Here is an 18,290-nt window from a genome sequence, read left to right on the forward strand (position 1 = left end):
TTCGTCCGAGGCCACCTACCTTACACCTCCACTCCAGCACAGCTCCTGCCAAGTTACTACGCCTGCTCATCCATTACACTCCTCACAGCCTCTGACACTGAAGAAAAGTAGCAGATGACTAATTTGATGCGAGAGGAAAGCCTGCTGCAGCACGGAGAATGATGAGCGGTGTTAGGAGCCGAAAGCTATAACTCACACTGAGTGAAAAATTTACCTTATCAGGTTATTTTTTCCCCATAATATACACTAGTTTCCCTCTGAAGTGCTTTCACGTTCACACATTTACAGCACTGTCTAAATAATGTTTATCTGACTGTTTAATGTGGGCTTTGAGTGTGTTCATGTTCATGCCACATGGATGGGCACATATGGGAGCAGTTAAAGCTGAAGAGGAAAAACCTAAAACTAGGTTGTCTCGGGTGTGATTCCACCTGAGCTGATTATGGTGAAGACTAAGCTCACAGTGAGAGATGAGAGGGGGATGTGAAAGAAGCAAGAGGAGAGAGGAAGAGTGAAAATACTGATTGGAACTGGTTGACTTTACAACAAAAATCTTGTCAAAACCTTTTTTTTTTCCAAAGTTAAGCTTTTTGTATATTCAATTCTGCATCAGTGCCATAACAAAAAATCATAACTTACACTTCAATTGAATGTAAAGACATGTGTGAATCCTCTCCCAATCCCAAAGCCCCGTAACATGCTCATCAGATTGACTGGAGACTCTAAATTGACCAAAGATGAGAGTGTGAATAGTTGTCTGTCTCTACCCAGTAACAGCCAGGCTACCTGCTCAAGGTGCATCCGCCTCTTATCCAATGACAGCTGGGATAGGCTCCAAGAACAGAGAGTAGGAAACAAAACACACGTTGGAGCCGTCAACCAGCACAACAAGGACTGCAACCTCCATACACGTGGTGTCAGCTCAACGAACCAATGCATCAGTTTTCAGAGCTTTTCCTTTTTCTTTTTCACCATTTTCAACTGAGCTTTCCTTTGCACTGAATTTAACACCTACTGCCACAGCACTAGCTACATTACCTTGGCCAGAGTGTCATTACCGTAGCTCTGTCATCATTTGTTTAATCAGACAGCACTGGAAACAGAAGAATTTGCACTTTCCAGTTGGACATGGTTCACTTTGGTAACCACAAGTATGTGACGTAACCTTGCTTAGCAAAACAATGGAAATATTGTGAAAATGCTGAAGTGGTGTAACTCCTGGATTTTTTGCCCAAGTCAAAACTATTCTACTTTTTCACTGCTAATACTTCCATATTATGTGCAATAATCATTTACCAGATGTTAAAACTATATTTACCACTGGATAAAGGAGCTAAAGCACTCAAACAAAGGGCATTTTCAGACTTTTTACATTCAGAATAACAAAATATGTCCAGCCATTTCAGCCTCAGTAAGTAAAGGGATAAACAGTACCAGAGGTTAGCTGTTTCTCACCCAAGTATCATACAGTCCACTTGGATTTTTTTGTTGTTTTGGTATGAAAAGAATCAGAGATCATGCCTGGGGGGCTCATCTTCTCTTCTTTCAGGCAGGGTTTGAATTTTTTCGCAAGCTAAGATGGTTGAAAAGTTACAGTAATTTAAAAACACATGTTAAATGGGATCACCAGCGCTTTAAATCATTTTAAGGCCTGTTTTTCTATGACAACTCACTACATTATGAATTCGTAGGTAAGGCCAGGTTCATATAAGCTTTCAGCTTCCTCCTGTCCCTTCTCAAACGTGCAGGTATGTTAATTCTTTTCTTGGTTGTTACTTTCATTATTATTATCAGACATTGGATTATTGTAACACTGTTGTTCTTTAAGCAACAAACTGTGTACTAATTCATTTTTCCACTTTGCAAATGTTTGGGATAAATAAAAATCAAATCAAATCCATTATCAACCATATTGTACACTTAATATCCATGTCAGTGATAACAATAAATGTAAATAAAGCTAACTGCACTAAATTTTGCGAGTGTATGCCCAAATTCAGGGCTGCAACCACCAAATACTGTCTATTTTAATTATCTAGTTACATGAGGATTGACAAGAACAGGCATGGATCACTCTGCAGTGTGCAGGGCCAACAGAACGTGGATATTAGGAATTATACCAGATTTGTTGTTTTGTTTTCATAACTTCTAAATAACAAGAAAAAATTAAGATATCAAGGCTACCCATTAACCCTAAAAACAGCTTAACATCTAACCTAACAGCAGCTATAACCAGCAACACTTTAGAAAATGCTTCTAAAGATATTTTCAAGTTGTTCAAAAATGAATATGAAATTAAATAAATCAGTATAAAGGGCTGGTTGGGGTTAGTCTTCAGCAAAAAAAAGACATAAGGAAGCCTCATTCAGACAAAAAAATACCATCATATTAATATTATGGGCAATATTTGCTCAGCGAGACAGAGGCTCCTCATACCAGTAGAGTTTATACCTGGGGTTTGACCTATGGCCCTGCGTGTTTGATGCCACTAAGAGGCATGTGTGTGTGAGTGTGTGAGACAGGGTGTATTGGTTTAATATCGTGCAGAGGTCCTGCTAATTGGGTTACTCCGCAGCTTGGTTAATTGGGTTAGCAGTGATCCAATGACAGCTACCCCGCTGTCAGATCCTAGCTTGCTACTGATCAGACGGGTGAGTGAAGGGCACAAACACAGCAGGTGCTTTCATTAAACAAGCACAAGCACATGAAAACACAACCAGCTGCACTTCGACATACACCATGTAACGATCATGCTGGAAGTTATCGCATGGTTTAACTCTGACATAGACCTGGCTGATGTGTATGGCTCCTTTAAAAGAAAAAAAAACGTGTGTATAGTGAAGTGGACTTCAAATATCATCCAAAATGTCTCAATAAATGTGGATTTTTTTTCTGGGTGTGCTTGCATGAAAGAAAAGAAAAGTGTGTAAGAGAGAAAAAGACAGTGACCACTTGGGACCTCAGCTCTCTTTCATGTGGAGGTGAATACATAAATAATAAAATTAAATCATCAAAAACAGCCCAAAATAGTCCAAGCTCCTCCACAGATAAAACACACACAGAAAGTATCATATGTTTCACATTCTTCAAAGTTCTGTTAGTCACTGAGCATCAAACTGATAATGCAAATATAAATAAGTCAAGATGATGATGAAAAATATTTATTTTTGGACTGAGTAACACATTGACAAAATCTATCCCATTTACACATTGTTTTTCTATAAAAAGTGACAGAATACTTGTCGAGAGAGTGGATGTATTTCTTTATGCACCTGATGTGCTGCTGCTTCTGTGGCAACCCATTATCTGATGGTAGCTACAAGGTGCAATCTGCAAGGTGTCGAGGGAGCAATGCACTAAATAAAGACGTTTTCAAGGTTTTTCAGGCAAGAGCAAATCTCAACCCCAGTTGTGTCACTTCACTTCCTCGCTTAACACTATCTGCTGCCTCCTGAAATAGCTCAGCGTTTCTCTGAAGCCGCGACTTAATACCGAGATAGACAGATAAGGTGCGTGCAGCGAAAGAGACTGTGTCGATGCACAAACACCCCACAACATCCATGCTGCGACAAGCGCACAAACCCACCGTGAGATCAGGAGATTTGTTTTGTGTGATCCTGCTATGTGCTGTCTGGTAGGTAGTGGAACTTTCTGCTTCCTTCCTTACTGCCATCTTTCCATATAGGAGGATCACACACCTGGGAAAGTGGCTATGGTGCTCGAGTTTATGACCTTTTTATTACTTATCAAAACTTCATATTATTTATTAAAAAAAAAACAGCAATGCGCTGTTTTCTTCCAGAATTACATTGATGACTAGAAATTTGTCCTGTTGGCTAAAGTCGGCCTTGACCATTCACTGCACATCTGTCCCTTCCCTCGGGATGGGAGAAAAAAAATGAAAATTCATATACCTTGATATTGTTTTTGTTTGACAATATCAAAATTGTGATTCTTTGTCTTTTTTTTCTGGAAATTAGTTACCACTTTCTCCAGAAGGGGGTGAAATGTTTCTCTCTGACTCACACGATGTACATTTTGTGGGAAAATATGGCTCCTGTCTGTAGACATCATCATCATCATTTATCTTTTTCCCATAGTCTGGTGTTAAAGAAGCAAACTAAAAATCGCCAAAATAGTAAATATCGAAGAATCGTAATTAAAATCGAATCGCCACTCCGAAAATCATAATAGAGTCGAAATGCCAGAATAGCGTATCGTCCCAGCCCTACCCTTCTCTCAACTCCCCACAATTCCTGTCTCTCTTTACCTTTCCTGTCTAAAAGTAAAAGGCAAAATGCCCAAAAATTATAAAAAAAACCCTCTCCAACACTGAACAAAAGTCACTAAAGAGGAAATCACAGTCCCATAGTCCATCATTGCTGTAAACATAAGTGGCTCACTCAGTGAACTATTAAGTTATATCCTGTGTCTGTAAAAAATAAAGTTAAAGAGAGGTTATCATGCTTTTTTTAAGGTTTTTTTTTCTGTCCCTCTGTTATTCCAGTAGTAACTACACATGATTGGTCATAAAAAGGTTCAGATACAAATTTCCGTCTGTTTTAGAATCAGCTCAAACCTCATCACAAGAGCTTAAAAAGCTTCACAAAATGATAGAAAAAAACTAAACTAGAAAAGCACTCAGAGAGCGCAGACCTCCGCTAAGCATATTGTAATGGTCGGGTAACTCTTTAGTCCTACTTTAATGTTATACTCCCTTTCAGCAGACTGTCTGCTACAATTTGGTGTTAGTTGCAGGTTTGTACAATAATTTGTTACCTGACAGTGTTGAAAATTATGATGACCCAGGACATATTTCATATTCCAGATCTTAGTATACAGAATATTGCCAGGATCTGGATCATACTTTTACACCTGTCAGAAATTATCCTGACCTGGTCTTGAACTGTTTAGCAAAGCAATCCGACCATTTATCATGGAGTTATACACATATGGTGAAAATGTCCCTATCTCACAATGATAAAGAATCCTTTAAAAAAAAAAAGTCCTGGATCCAGACGGTGATCCGGATCACCTCCAAAATTTAATCACTTCTTCCTTATCCCACTTTGAACATTTCCTGAAAATTTCATCAAGATCCATTTGTTAGTTTTTCACTTATGTTGTTCACAGGCAAACAAACAGACAGACAAACTCTCCCAAAAACATAACCTCCTTGGCGAAGGTAACCAGTTCATTATTATCAGTATCAGAGTAGCTATCGGCCACATTGTTATTTTCAACTTCACAACAGCATCAGCCCTGATTATCACCACCAGTACATCTTGAAGAAGAGTCCAGTCACTTATGGAAAAGAAGACTCCAAATTCCTCCAATCGTTTAGTGCTGGAAACCATAATCCAAATGGTTCTCATTGTTTCCGTTGTTTGTTTTGATTCTTAAGCTGCGAACTATTCCTTAAAGGCAAAGGCAGCCTCTGGAGTGGAGTTCAGATGATGTGATCTCTCTTTCCACAAGCAACTCTTATTAAGAAGCACCACTAAAAGCCGGAGGATTCTCTTACTAAACCAATCAATATAGGATCTGCCTCGCCATGGTCCCCAGAGCCCAGGACTCCACCCTTCATTCTTCCTTTCCTCCAGCTCTCACTGTCCCTCCAGTCTCACTCATTCATGGCAGGCAGAAGGGTGGATGCTGCGGCGTGTAAACGTGCTTGCTTGCTCACTCGAGACAGGTCTGATATCAAATGCAGCGCTATCTCAAACCTCAGGAGGTGAAATAGGTGAAAACAGTCCTCGGAGGCACAGCCAAGGAGCAAACCGCCTGTTAATGAATAAATAAACATGACAGTCAGCATGAACGCCCCGCTGTCCTCACAGCTCTCTGAGCGCAGAGGCTGATCCTCCATCGCTAACACCTGTGTGACTGTCAGAGGAATCAATAAACAGCTACTGTTGCAAAGGTGAACCCGTCCACGGGGTGCACACAGCCGGCTGTCTGCGTCTCAAACAGGAAGAGACACTTATGGCACAGTGACACACCTCATCTGCATGGCGATGCTACAACTGTGTTGCCAATTAGCCAGAAAACATACAAATATACACATTCTGTTGATACTCAAACACAGATGGCTGAGGAAGGTGTAGAGACTCACAAATATACTTGCACAAACACACACACACTTGATTACATCCTGTTCAGATAATGTTCCTCAACCAGCCTGCTTCTTTTTCATCAATCCACCAGTTCACAATACTGTGTACTGTAAAAACACATTCATCCAGGAAAAAAACATACATAACTTGCAATGAAAGAGTCCCTTAGAGAACAGTAGAGTAGAGACACAAAGGAAGACTTTTTTAACCAAGATAAAAAAGTAAACTGCGATCCCCTTATCTTCTCGTGTTAGAAATTGAAACTTCTAACGTGTTTGTGCCTCATTGTTCTCTTACAACAGCAACAGGGATTACTCAATTGGAGTTTGTTAAAATTTCAATCTTGGGTAAAGCTGACCTGCCGATATAAGTCTAACTACTGCCAGGGAAAATAAGGATTGTCTATTGCTAATACATTTACTGTAATACTGACCAATAAAGCAGGAAATAAACTTACAGACACAGGGTAGCAAAGGGGTTAGAAATTTCCGGAAAATTTGCTGAAATTTTTCATGAGAATTTCAAATCTGGAATTTTGGAAATTTTCAGGGTTTTGTTGCTGTCAACACAAATAAATTTTCTAAAAATTTGATGGTTAAAATTATTTTAATTTTCACCAATCATGGTTTTTTTGTTGTTCTGTGAAAGAAACCAATGGTGACAGTCATAGGCCATGTCCACACGTTGCCGGGTATCTGGGAAACGGCATGTATTCTTATTCTTACACCTGTCATCCACACAAAACATCACTAAAAACAATGTTTTCTGAAAACTCTGGTTAAAGTGAAGATTTTGAGAAACTCCAGTTTTCATGGTTTTGTGTAGATGCTGGGGAACAGAGTTTTTGGTTGTCAAACTTCACAGCTGAATGACCGGGGCTCAGTCTGATTGGATTGTACATGTCTAATGTCTTAAAGACACTGCCAAATATGGGTTTGGCATGCCTCAGGCCGCACTTACTGACTGATTTGCCTGCTGGGTGTTGACAGAAATATTTTTAAAAACAATTGAGGTGGGGATCTTTTTTTTTTTAAATGCCTGGCTATTTGTGTAAAAGGCCTAAATATTTTGACATCTTTGAAACCGTTAAAGCTCTACAGTTCTAAAAACTGGTCAGTGTCTTTTATGGTTGTATCAGGAATATGTGCTTATGACAGATGTCTATGCCTACATTAATGACAGTTAGACTGAGTTAGGGAAAATCCTCCAAAAATTCATTTATATTGTCATTTGAAATTATTGCGTTTGACATATTTGCATTCCATATACAGGTATATGACCAGGTAAATGCATTTAATATAAATCCCAGAAAATTCACGTTAACCCCCATGGAAAGTTTCCAACTTTGAAAAATTCAAGAATTTTGCAACTATGTGACAGACATATGGCAGTTAAAAACACTTAATAAAAGCATTACAGATAACAGGTGTTGAATGCATATAGATTAATCTAAAAAAAAAAAAAAGTTTGATCTACTCCATGCATTAGGAGTTAGATCCTTTTGTAAGCTAATGGTATATTTTTATATTCATTTCAAATGACAGCTGGGTAAATACTTACTCATACAGTTACTCATCCACAAGTAAAAAGTGACCTTCTCTTTTTGTTTATGTTCCGCTCACAGGCTGGCTATAATTTTAGTTTCTGGACATGTTGGCATCAGAAAATCTATCATCACCTCATGCAGCAGGCTGTGTTTTCTGCCTGATCACATGAGCTTCATAATGACACGCTTCTGCTCTGGTTTGTTGAAAATCTCTGTATTTAGATGAAATGTGACATTAACTTTGTTAAGTAGCAATGTGAGGCAAAGTCTGAGCAAACACACGTTAAACCAGAAAGTCACCTGTTCTGCCGCTCAGCTCAAATCAGAGCATGATTTACCTCATTCCCCCCGCTCCTTAGAGTGAGAGCAGGCAATATTTTTAAGCTTAAGTATCTAAAGACCCAAAGCAGAAGTGGCACAGAGAGGAGCATCCCGTCTCCACTAATGAGACCCAGATGACGCGCTGTGTTTGCACAGATTAAACTGTTGGTATAAGTACTTCTCCACCTATGAAAAGTGACAAACTCCAACTTCAGGAATGAAAACAAAACTGGCTTTTTGTCTTTGTTCAGATTAGTAATGGAGTACCCTGCTGTAGCTGCAGCTGTGAGCCTTTTGTATTGTGGCACTGATGGAGAGTGGGACATTGAGGTCACTGTGTTTTCTATTCACAGAGCTGAAACAGGTCAGGATGCATTAAGCCGAATTTCACAAGGTCAATAAACAGCCAAAGATTGATTTGACGTTACTTAAAACAGTGGCTCTGTGCCGTTATCAGAGTGGTGACTGCCCAAGCAGAAAGGCAGGAAGCACCATGTGCAGGACAGTTCACCCCCACTTTGTCTGCTGTAACTTTCACTTTTTGGACATGGCATCAAAGCTATGCAGCTAAAGTGAATCTGAAGCAACTCCCCTTTGTGCTTTGCCTGATACACAGGGACAAACGTGTTATTTTCTAAACAATACATACCTACTGAGGGGCTTCACCTACGTTTCTCTCTGTTGTTCCACCAAAAACTCTCCTTACCATCTGGATGATAAAATATTGCATCTGTTGCACTTTGAAAATGAATTTTAACCTGCTTTCAAAGCTGTGGCTGTATTTCCTGTTTGAGAGGCACAAAGTGGGGCTTGCACAGACACATACTCATGCTCAGATGATCAAAGAGGAGAGGAACAGGTGACGGGGCAGTGATCAATGATAGTCAAGATGCCAAAAACATAAATACATAAATAAAAGAGGGTTTTATGCATCATCATCATCAGAAGGCTAAAAAATCAAAGTGCGACACCAAATGAGGTCAGCTTAAGGACTTCTACCGCCATAAAAGCTTTGGGTGTGTGTGCGTAAAGACTTTTCAAACCAGTTATTTGAACTAAAGCTCACAAGTTACCCACACATATTCAATACCCGTCCTTTTTCCTTTTTAATCCCTGTATGCTCACCATCCAGGATCAGTGACTCAGATGATCTCAGCCACTCACCTCTTATAACCTGCAGCACCTGCACAGGCTCTACTGAGAGCGATCAAAGAGAGAAAAGTCACAGTATAACTGCATTGACTGAAGTGTGGGTCGTTTACTTTCTCAGAACAGTGTTTTAAAAGTTGTGCACAGCTGGTTGCTTCAAAACCACTGCCGCGTAATGCTACACTAATAACAAGCCTCATACACACAGATCTCCTGTTGTGTTAAAAAAATATAGAAATAATGTTTCAAAAATAGGGACTGTACTATTTAGCCAACTTTATAAAACACATTGCTGATAACCTTGTCAGAAGATTAGAAAAGAGAAACACTAGAAGGTGGGGAGAATTGAACCTTTGACTGGAATCGATATTGCTTTACAGGGATGAAGACTCTGTTTCCCATGAGCACTATCATCCACTGTTGTAAGGACGTGACTTTTTCTAAGGTGTGCGTTTGTTTTGGGATCAAATAAATGGTGATCGAAGATTCTTCTTATCTTTGCAACAAGGTAAAGTAACATTATTGTTAGAAATGTGACAACAAAACCTCTGTATGTCTCAATTTGTATCATAGTTTAGAGTGACATCAAGCAGAGCAAAAATGACCTTACTGTAGTGTCGTCATAGGGACTTTCAGTCTGCTAACAATTAATGTTCTCTTGGGAAAGTTCAGCTGAACCACAGATACTAAGACACGTCATTTTGAAGTAACCGATTATGGGGCTGATGATCTCATTTCAAAACATGGTATATGAACAGGCAAATTCTCCAAAATCACTTGTCAAGTCCTCACAGAGCCTTAAAGGAACCTATGATAACAAAATAGCCATAGACTAGAGGTGTGATAATATATTCATATTTCAACGCTTAGTATCAATTTTTTTGTTAAAATAAAAATTCATATTTTAGGTGAGTTGGATGTACAATACGTCTTCCGCACCTCCACTGTGGTAGATGGCGCTGAAGAGCTACTCCCCTGTATGTTGCTCATAAACTGTATAATAAATATAAACTGAAAGTATATTCACAATATTTTATTCCTAAACTTGATGATGTTGGTTTTGATGTAGTAAAAATCAATGTTTTCTCTCTTTCCTTGGGTCAGTTAGTTTAAAACTATTTAAACTTTAATTTTTACAGTGTAGTAGACTGATAGAATAATAATCAAAGTCATATTTTGTGCAATATTAGATTTTTTACGAGTAACGCTTTTCACACCAAGTGACATTTATCACTTTCACCAACTGACCATGTTTTTCACTAAATAATTTCTTTGCAACATTAGTTTAATGTCACAGTAGTTTAAGTGTCACGCTTTATGTTTTCAGGTTAAGTGTATGTATGAAACACTGCATCTGACTTTCATTTTTTCAAACACAATAAAATAGAAAAGTTGTTTTGATTAGATAACTGTGTAGAATATCACAATATTGATGATATCATGATATTATTGTATCATGACCCAAGTATCGTGATGTTCTTGCCAATACTCACTCCTACCACAGACTGCATCAAACGAGAAAGTGACATCACCTGTTGGTTCCTGGTTCCCAAAGGTGGAAATCAGAATATTCAAAATGTTGAATCAAACTAACAGCTAATTTAGAACCTGCACAGAGCTGGAGTTGAGGCAACAGCCCTGCCACCTGATATACAGCTGCTACACTGCCTGTAGCCAAATAAGCCATACCCCTGCTTAAAAATGTGTAATTGTGCATGGCCTCTGGCCTTAATATAATCAAAATAGGCAAGACACAAAAAAATTAACCCCCAGGAAAGTTGTTACAAATAAGGAAATCAAGTACAGAGACCAACACAGCTGTAATTCAGCTGTAGAAACTGTCATCCTAACAGGGGCACCAACAGCCACCATCTAATGGGCCTAAAGTGATCACTCAGGGAACCGCTTATTTTGTACTCCTGCACTGGCTTGATTTTTCTGCACTAGAGGTTACCGCCTCGAACTATTAGGCTTTTTTACCTCACACCACATGGGATTGTTGTAGATTTTCATTTAATAATGCACAAAAAGCTGGCACAATTTCCAGGGCAGGAGCCTCTCTATTCAGGTTGTTGGCTGCTGAAAGGGAGCAGAAAATGGAGCACATTATCAACATGCAATAATGGACTGTTCAGAGCGCAAACAGAAGCATATAATTGCATGTCCGTGTGATTGTACTAGATTAGACATAATGGGCAGTTGATGGTATTGCTGTTGAAATCACTTCTTTTCTTTGCTTCTTTTATTTATGGTGCTTGTTCTTACATACAGTCGTGTTCAGGGACATTATGCTGTAATGCTGCACAGAGATGAATCAATACTTATGAATTACAGAGCTACCACTCTGATCGCAAGCTACTGCAGTGCTGTACCTAGGAAGAAATGTATTCAGTGTATACAGAGATGATGGACAATAAACTTTGGTTGCTTTTAACAATTAATAACATGGGATGCTGTTCAATTCTATGCCAAGTATATAAGTTAAAAGATATTCCAAAGAATAATTTACACACTGGTTGTGTAGTTTGAAAAGATGAAAGTCTAACAAGTCACTTTTTTCATTCCCGGTTACTATGGTGATCTTTATTTGTGTAAATATGGTATGAAGTGCAAACGTCACTTCTTACTTTTCTATTGGATGACCCTGAATCAAAAAGAGACCATTCAAGAATTTATCTCTACATGCATTCATCTACTCATGCTTATGATTCTTCTTTCATATATTCCCACTCTTTATTTCCATCTCTAGAGCCTATTTCTTGTTCCCGCCCTCTCTTCTCTCCGCCGTGCATTGCCCTATACACAGCATTAATAATTGAGAGTGTTTTATGCAGACAGTGAGTTTTGGTGCCCTGAGCTCTTTGGTCATGGATCCATGGCACTAATGCTGGGTGGCAGGCCAGTTTCAGGCCCCCTGCACTCCAAGTCCAGGCCGGGGCACATCTGTCTGGCTGACTGGCCAATTCATGGGCCCTGGATCCCTGAGCTATTATGCACACAGCTGACATGCACACACAACACACTCGTGTGGGTAGACATACCAGGAGGATTCATGCACCATTTGCTCTCCTATCTGTAAAGCTCACGTCACACTTTTGCACCTTTTAGCAACAACTAAAGGCCAGAGACAATGACTGACATCTTCAAAAGCCCAAATAACAGTTAGCTGCTCTTGTAACACTATAATTCTCACTTACACACTCACATTCTCTCCCAACACAATGCTTATGAAATAGAGTGGTAGTTTGTGTGAGAAGGAATTACAGTATTTAAAAGAAAACTATATGGTGGTGCAAATGATAAACTACTGTTGTGTGACTGGGAAAGGATTTGTGTTTTTAAAAAAGGATACCTGACATTTCTTTAAAAAAAAAAAACCTGCTCACCTACCAAGTTGCTTTTGCAGCAGTGTTCAGGATTGAAGGAGAATTTAAATCAAGCCTCAGAACATTTAAGGACGTCTTCAACATTCACACAGCTTTGTTAAAACAATAGCAAGGTCAACAGCAACTGGATTTTTCAGATTATCTTCTGCATTCAAGCTTTAAAAAGCAGTGAGTTGACTGATATTGCCATACTATTTACATTTCAATCTCAGTTCCTAGAAACACAGTAACATATATCCTCCTATTCATTCTACCTCTTTTTATCCAGGAAAATGTGCCCAATTTGTTCATCCAGTCTCTGTTTACTTGCCAAAACAGCCAGTGTAGCATCTGTAAATTTGCTAACTGGCAACAACCAACCGACTGTGTTCACAGAGAGAGCTAACATGTAAGTTTGTGCGACAACTGAGTGAATCATACTGACCTCAAAAGGTACAAGACACTACAGTCATTCTAATATTTACCACCAGTTTCCTATTATTTCTTCAGAAACATCAATGATGAGATTTTATATGTATTAACATTTAATTCATTTTTTACTGGTCTGGACGTGTGAGTGAGTGAGAGAAATAAGCTCTGTGTGCAGGACACTGTGATGGTGTATGATGTATTATTCTCAATGGTTCACTTTAATACATAAACTCAACAGCTTGGCAAATTCCACTTGCTCTACAAGGTTTAGATTACTCATTATTCCTAGTGCAAAGTTTAAGTTAAATTGAATAAACTTATGGTTTCCATGTGGATCCTTCCTGATTTGTCTTCTCTTTTTTTCTAATCAATACTGTGGTGAAGGAAGTTGGATTGAGTGCAGCCCTTCAGTCCAAAACAAATTTCCAAAAATACAAACATGGTAATGTATCTTGTATATTATGGAATATGCTAATAGAAATGTAAAAATATACTGATATGGCAATATATTGTGATACTCTGACCTGTAATAAAATTTATATAAAATATATATAAATGTATCTAAACTCTTGATATCGATATTTTTATTAAAATTCATACTTTAGGTGAGCTGGAAGGACGCTATGTCTTCCACATCTTCACTGTGGTAATCTCAAAGAATATTCCAACTATTTTATTCCCAAACTTGATGATGTGGGTTTTGATGTAGTAAACATAAATGATTTCTTTCTACTCTTGGGTCAGTTAGTTTAAAACTATTTAAAGTTTAATTTTTACAGTGTAGTAGACTAATTAAATAATAATCACAGTCATGTTGTGCACATTATTTGATTTTTTATGAGTACCATTGTTTAAACCAAGTGACATTAATCACCCCTAGTAAATACTTATATTTTGTCCTTTCATGTTGCAAAGTTTTATTTTGTACCGTCTTGTCTTGTATTGTGCTTTATTGTAAAACACCCTGCAGAATCACATTGTATCATTTCTCCTTAACATAACATATATTAACCTAATCATATTCTATAGTGCATAGTAAAAATTTTACTCCATTTCATCACATAGCAGCACACTACATCACATTCAATACCATCTTTATTTCCAGTTCATGTTCAGTGTTAGATTCATATCATACCCTAACACATACCCTGTACTGTATTATATCATAATGTATCGTAATGTATCAAACTGATGGTAACCTAACGTAACACAAGGTGAAGTTACAAAATATAATGTAATGTAACATGACATAACATTACGTAACCTGATGTAACACAATATTGTATTTTGTGTGTGTGTGTGTTAAGTGGTATAAAATGTATTTTCTTTCATCAAATTGATCATATTGTATGTTTTCCATGTTGTAAAGTTTTATATAGTATCATATCTTATTATATCATATAATATAGTACCCTCTCACTTTATATTGTATTACACTGATTTGCACTGCATAGCTTCACATCTTATCCATTATAAATCACCTGGGAACATGACACATCACAGCAAAACATATTGCAGTACAAAATTTTTTATATGCATCTATTATATATTGGTTTTGTGAGTGATATAATATATTAAGAGGTGTGTCTAAGTTCCATAACTTCACACAGCAACAAATACAAAAGGGGAAGAATATTAGGAATCCACACCTATAATACAAAGCTGTGCATATAACATTTCCAACAACACTACTGCTAGATGAGAGAGACCAATAGAGAGCAGATTCTGACATGCAGGTGTGCTAGTGAACCCGAGAGAGTGTTTATTTCCATGACATGAAGGTAGAGAGGGATGATGGAATTGGGGGGAGGATGAGTCGAGAGGGAGGGAGGAGGAGGAGGCGCTCTGGTCCTGTCGCCTTGGGTGCACCAGCAGCAGGAATTGTTCTGTGCCCTGTGGGCGCCATATGACTGTTCTGTCACCCTCCACAGAAGGCTGACTCTGCCTCAAAGTGCTCGGCCCCGCACATGCAGTTGGACATGCTTGATTTTTGATACATACACAGAGAGAATATTGGGCCATACACAGGCTGTAAAGGGAGACAGTGTTTTTGTGTCCGTTTGTAGAACAACCAAGAATAGAGGAGCTCCTGTACAAAGTATGCGTGGGCAGGCTGTGAACATAATTGCCCAGAATTCGAACCAGCTCCATCGTAAATTCGAAATATACGAGATCCAGGAGTCAAGCATCTCTCAACAACGCACACTTGTCCTGAGTGGTGGACGGTTTAATACTTGTGACTGTGCCAGGATATATACATCACACTCCTGCATGAAGTGAAAGTCAAAATAAGAGCCGTGAACTAAGTTGAAATGTCTCTCCCAATATGCGTCTGTGCATCAAGTATGATGTAATTCGGGGCATCACTTCTAAATAAGGCAAGAGAACGGGCCTCAGGGGTGACCCTCCTGCTTAAGTCAACACAATGAGTGTAATGAGGTGAGATACATACACACACACACACACACACACACACACACACACACACACACACTAGAGGTGGGAACCCTTGCTGCATAGTAAGTGGAATTCATTCATCTACATGCAGCGAGCCTGCTGGAGAAGTTCTACTCACACCCACACATTCAGCAGCACTGCGAGGATCCAACCGCAGCTTAACACAGGTGAGGCATCATTACACACCGATTTAGATACACTGGCAAATACCCACATATTGCGAAATCACACCAATATGATGTTGACACACTTCCAGTGAGCCAACAAGACAAAAGTTGTACATTTGGAGGAAAATAATTCATCCACAGTGTCAATAATGGAAATCAAAGGCAATGCCAACACATGTCGTTTTTTTCCCTCCATGACATGCCTGTGTCTTCTCTCCTGCACCTAACAGTCTCTGAGTTCATCAGATCTGACTCCATAATTAATCAACCCTGCTGTGTAAGTAGGACTGCTGCCTTCTCCTTATCATCACGTACTGTACAGCAACCCACGCCCTCTGGGCCATCAGCAGATTAATGATGAGTGCCTGTGATAGGAGAGCCCCTCACAAAGCCTTTATTAATTAGCATGGCACCGGCACTGTGGCCGCAGTGTGCAACACGTTCCTTCTAATCCAAACTTTAAAGGGGCACGATCAACCTCCCAATCACCCACTGCATGTAATACTCCGCATGATATTAAACCTTGATGCATGCATGCATTAAGTTACATATATGAGCAGGGTGGAGAAGGTGCATTTTCAAATTAGCATGGCAACTTTCATACATCGCTGACCAACCTGTTATGCAGCACTTTACTAGGAAGCCTATGAATGATTGATCAGACAGGTGGGATCGAGAATAATTCACCCGCTATGGAGAGGGGAGGGCATGCTGAACGGTCCAAACCTGTGCAGATGTCACTAAAGTGATAGCAGGAAGACAGAGACAGAGAGCGGATCGTTTGTACTCACAAGCCCCCAGGTGCGTTAGAGGAGCATCCCGGTCTCTCAGGGCCAGCTCTTCGGATGAGTTCTCCCGGGACAGCGCGCCTTGATCCTCACTATCATTCTTTGCAGAGCGCCAGCCTCCTCACAGCCTCACCTTACTCTTCTCATCTGACATCACATGGAAAAAAACAGCTGCATGCCAGATGAAATTCGCCTCTAATTGTTGTTTCAGGGTTGTGGCCGTCCGTCTGTCAGTATGTGGAACACAAGTGACAGCAGCGGATTGCTATTTGAGGAGATGCTGACGTGCAACCGGAGGGGCTCGCCTCCTGCCTTTCTCATCAGGCTCCATCAGCTCTCCGTTAGGCAGCAGCATGTGACTGAATCCACTGTCAAGTCAAACACAACGACAACGCAGTTTTCCGGTTAAAGTTTTCAAAACAAAAGTCACCTTGATTGACGGCTGTTGCACTGGCACCTACTTGCTTGGAGAATCTCTAATCTCTGATACAACAGTGACCAAATTTTACTAGGCTTTCAGCTATACAGTATATGTTAATTTTTTGTGATTAAAATTGATTCTGATACATTTTGGGTAAATAACTACTTAAAATACCTTCAGATATTTAAAGTGCAATCAACAACATCAGTGAGTTGTCTCAGCCACTATGATCCTGGCCAATGAATGGCAAAAGCTAATGCTAATACCACACGCCCGCTTGGTAAAACAGTCAACCAAATAGTAGATATTAAGTCATTTTGTTTGACGACGCCTTAAGAAAAATATCCTTAATAACTGGACCCACATTCAACATTTCCCGAGAAAAGAGCTAAAAGGAATACTCTATTCTTTTCTTTCGCTAATATCGACGTAAATGTTTAAATTGATACGTTAACGTACGCTAGCGTATGCTAGCCCTTAGCTTACAAGCAACGGTCGAAGCCAAGGCCTCCAGTCTGTTTTGATCTTGTACATAACGGAGATTTTTAACAATATACAGTAAATTACAATATTTTATGTTCTTAAACTCATTTTGTATTCTATTTACAGTAATGTGTCATAGAAATAGTACCTCCAGCGCACAAAAAGTAGCGTATTTGTATAATATAAAGAACAAGATAGAAGTTAACTGATATGCTGTACCTGTACTGCTTCACGTTTCCTTCATAAAATGCTGCTTAAAATCTTTGTTCAAACTGGGTGTTTTTCAGTCGACCACTTCAATTACGGATGTTTGTTGCAGTTTTAACAACAGGCGTCATTTCTGGCCTGACGATGTTCAACTAGTTTTGTGCTCTTATTTTGAAGGATATAGACAAGACTTCCGATGAATGCCCAGTTTATTGCTGACTTGACGCACTGAAGGCAATTCAATTACAACCGACCTCATAGAAGAGTGCCTCCAAGCGGCCAGAAGTAAAATAACATCAAAATGAGTCGAGGGACCATTACTTCTACACCAAAGCATAATCCCATGATAAATTATTGACATGCTCCTCATAATAGCCTCTGTATTTGTTCTCTATCAAGTCCAGAACTTTCTTCAGAGCAAAATGGTGAAGAAAAACGTGATGAGACTGTGACTCCTTGGGCACATGCATAATGTTAAAGTTTTATGAGCAGGGGCCTAAATAAAGAAAGCATTCATATGCTTGTCAGCCAGCCAGTGGTGGCTGCAATTCTCTGCTATGTAGGACAGTTTGTGTTGATAAATATCCTGTAGGCTCAACAAAATAAGCTATTTTTTTTCTGATTTAAGGTTTTGCTAGTTATAATGTGTTTTTACTTGGTGCAATATGCATTACCTGCTACATTGTGAAACATTATTATCCGTATCAACTCCCCAGATGACATAAGTTGTTTCAACCTGAATAATGAAATCTTTGAAAGGCTAGAGCAAAAGCATAGCCCATTATTTCACCACAATAAATCAGAGAATTCAAATTATTTCGGCTGCTGTGAGTGTAAG

General features: G+C 39.1%; 1 protein-coding gene across 3 annotated transcripts in view; it reads right to left on the reverse strand.

The window, feature by feature from the left end:
* Positions 1-17,595, reverse strand: part of LOC141799639 (uncharacterized) — a 55,604-nt gene extending 38,009 nt beyond the window's left edge. The window contains exons 1-2 of one of the 3 annotated variants that reach the window (XM_074681937.1): positions 17,465-17,595; positions 16,345-16,709 (exon numbers count right to left, since the gene is read on the reverse strand). The gene's annotated coding sequence lies outside the window, so the exon portion shown is untranslated. The remainder of the gene's footprint in view (positions 1-16,344; positions 16,710-17,464) is intronic. The other 2 variants (XM_074681936.1, XM_074681935.1) reach the window with 2 other exon arrangements.
* Positions 17,596-18,290: the final 695 nt, after the last annotated feature.

Source organism: Halichoeres trimaculatus, unplaced genomic scaffold (genome assembly GCF_033239565.1).
Source record: "Halichoeres trimaculatus isolate MK-OKI-2021-1 unplaced genomic scaffold, fHalTri1.1 fHalTri1_scaffold_11, whole genome shotgun sequence".
Classification (NCBI taxonomy): domain Eukaryota; kingdom Metazoa; phylum Chordata; class Actinopteri; order Labriformes; family Labridae; genus Halichoeres; species Halichoeres trimaculatus.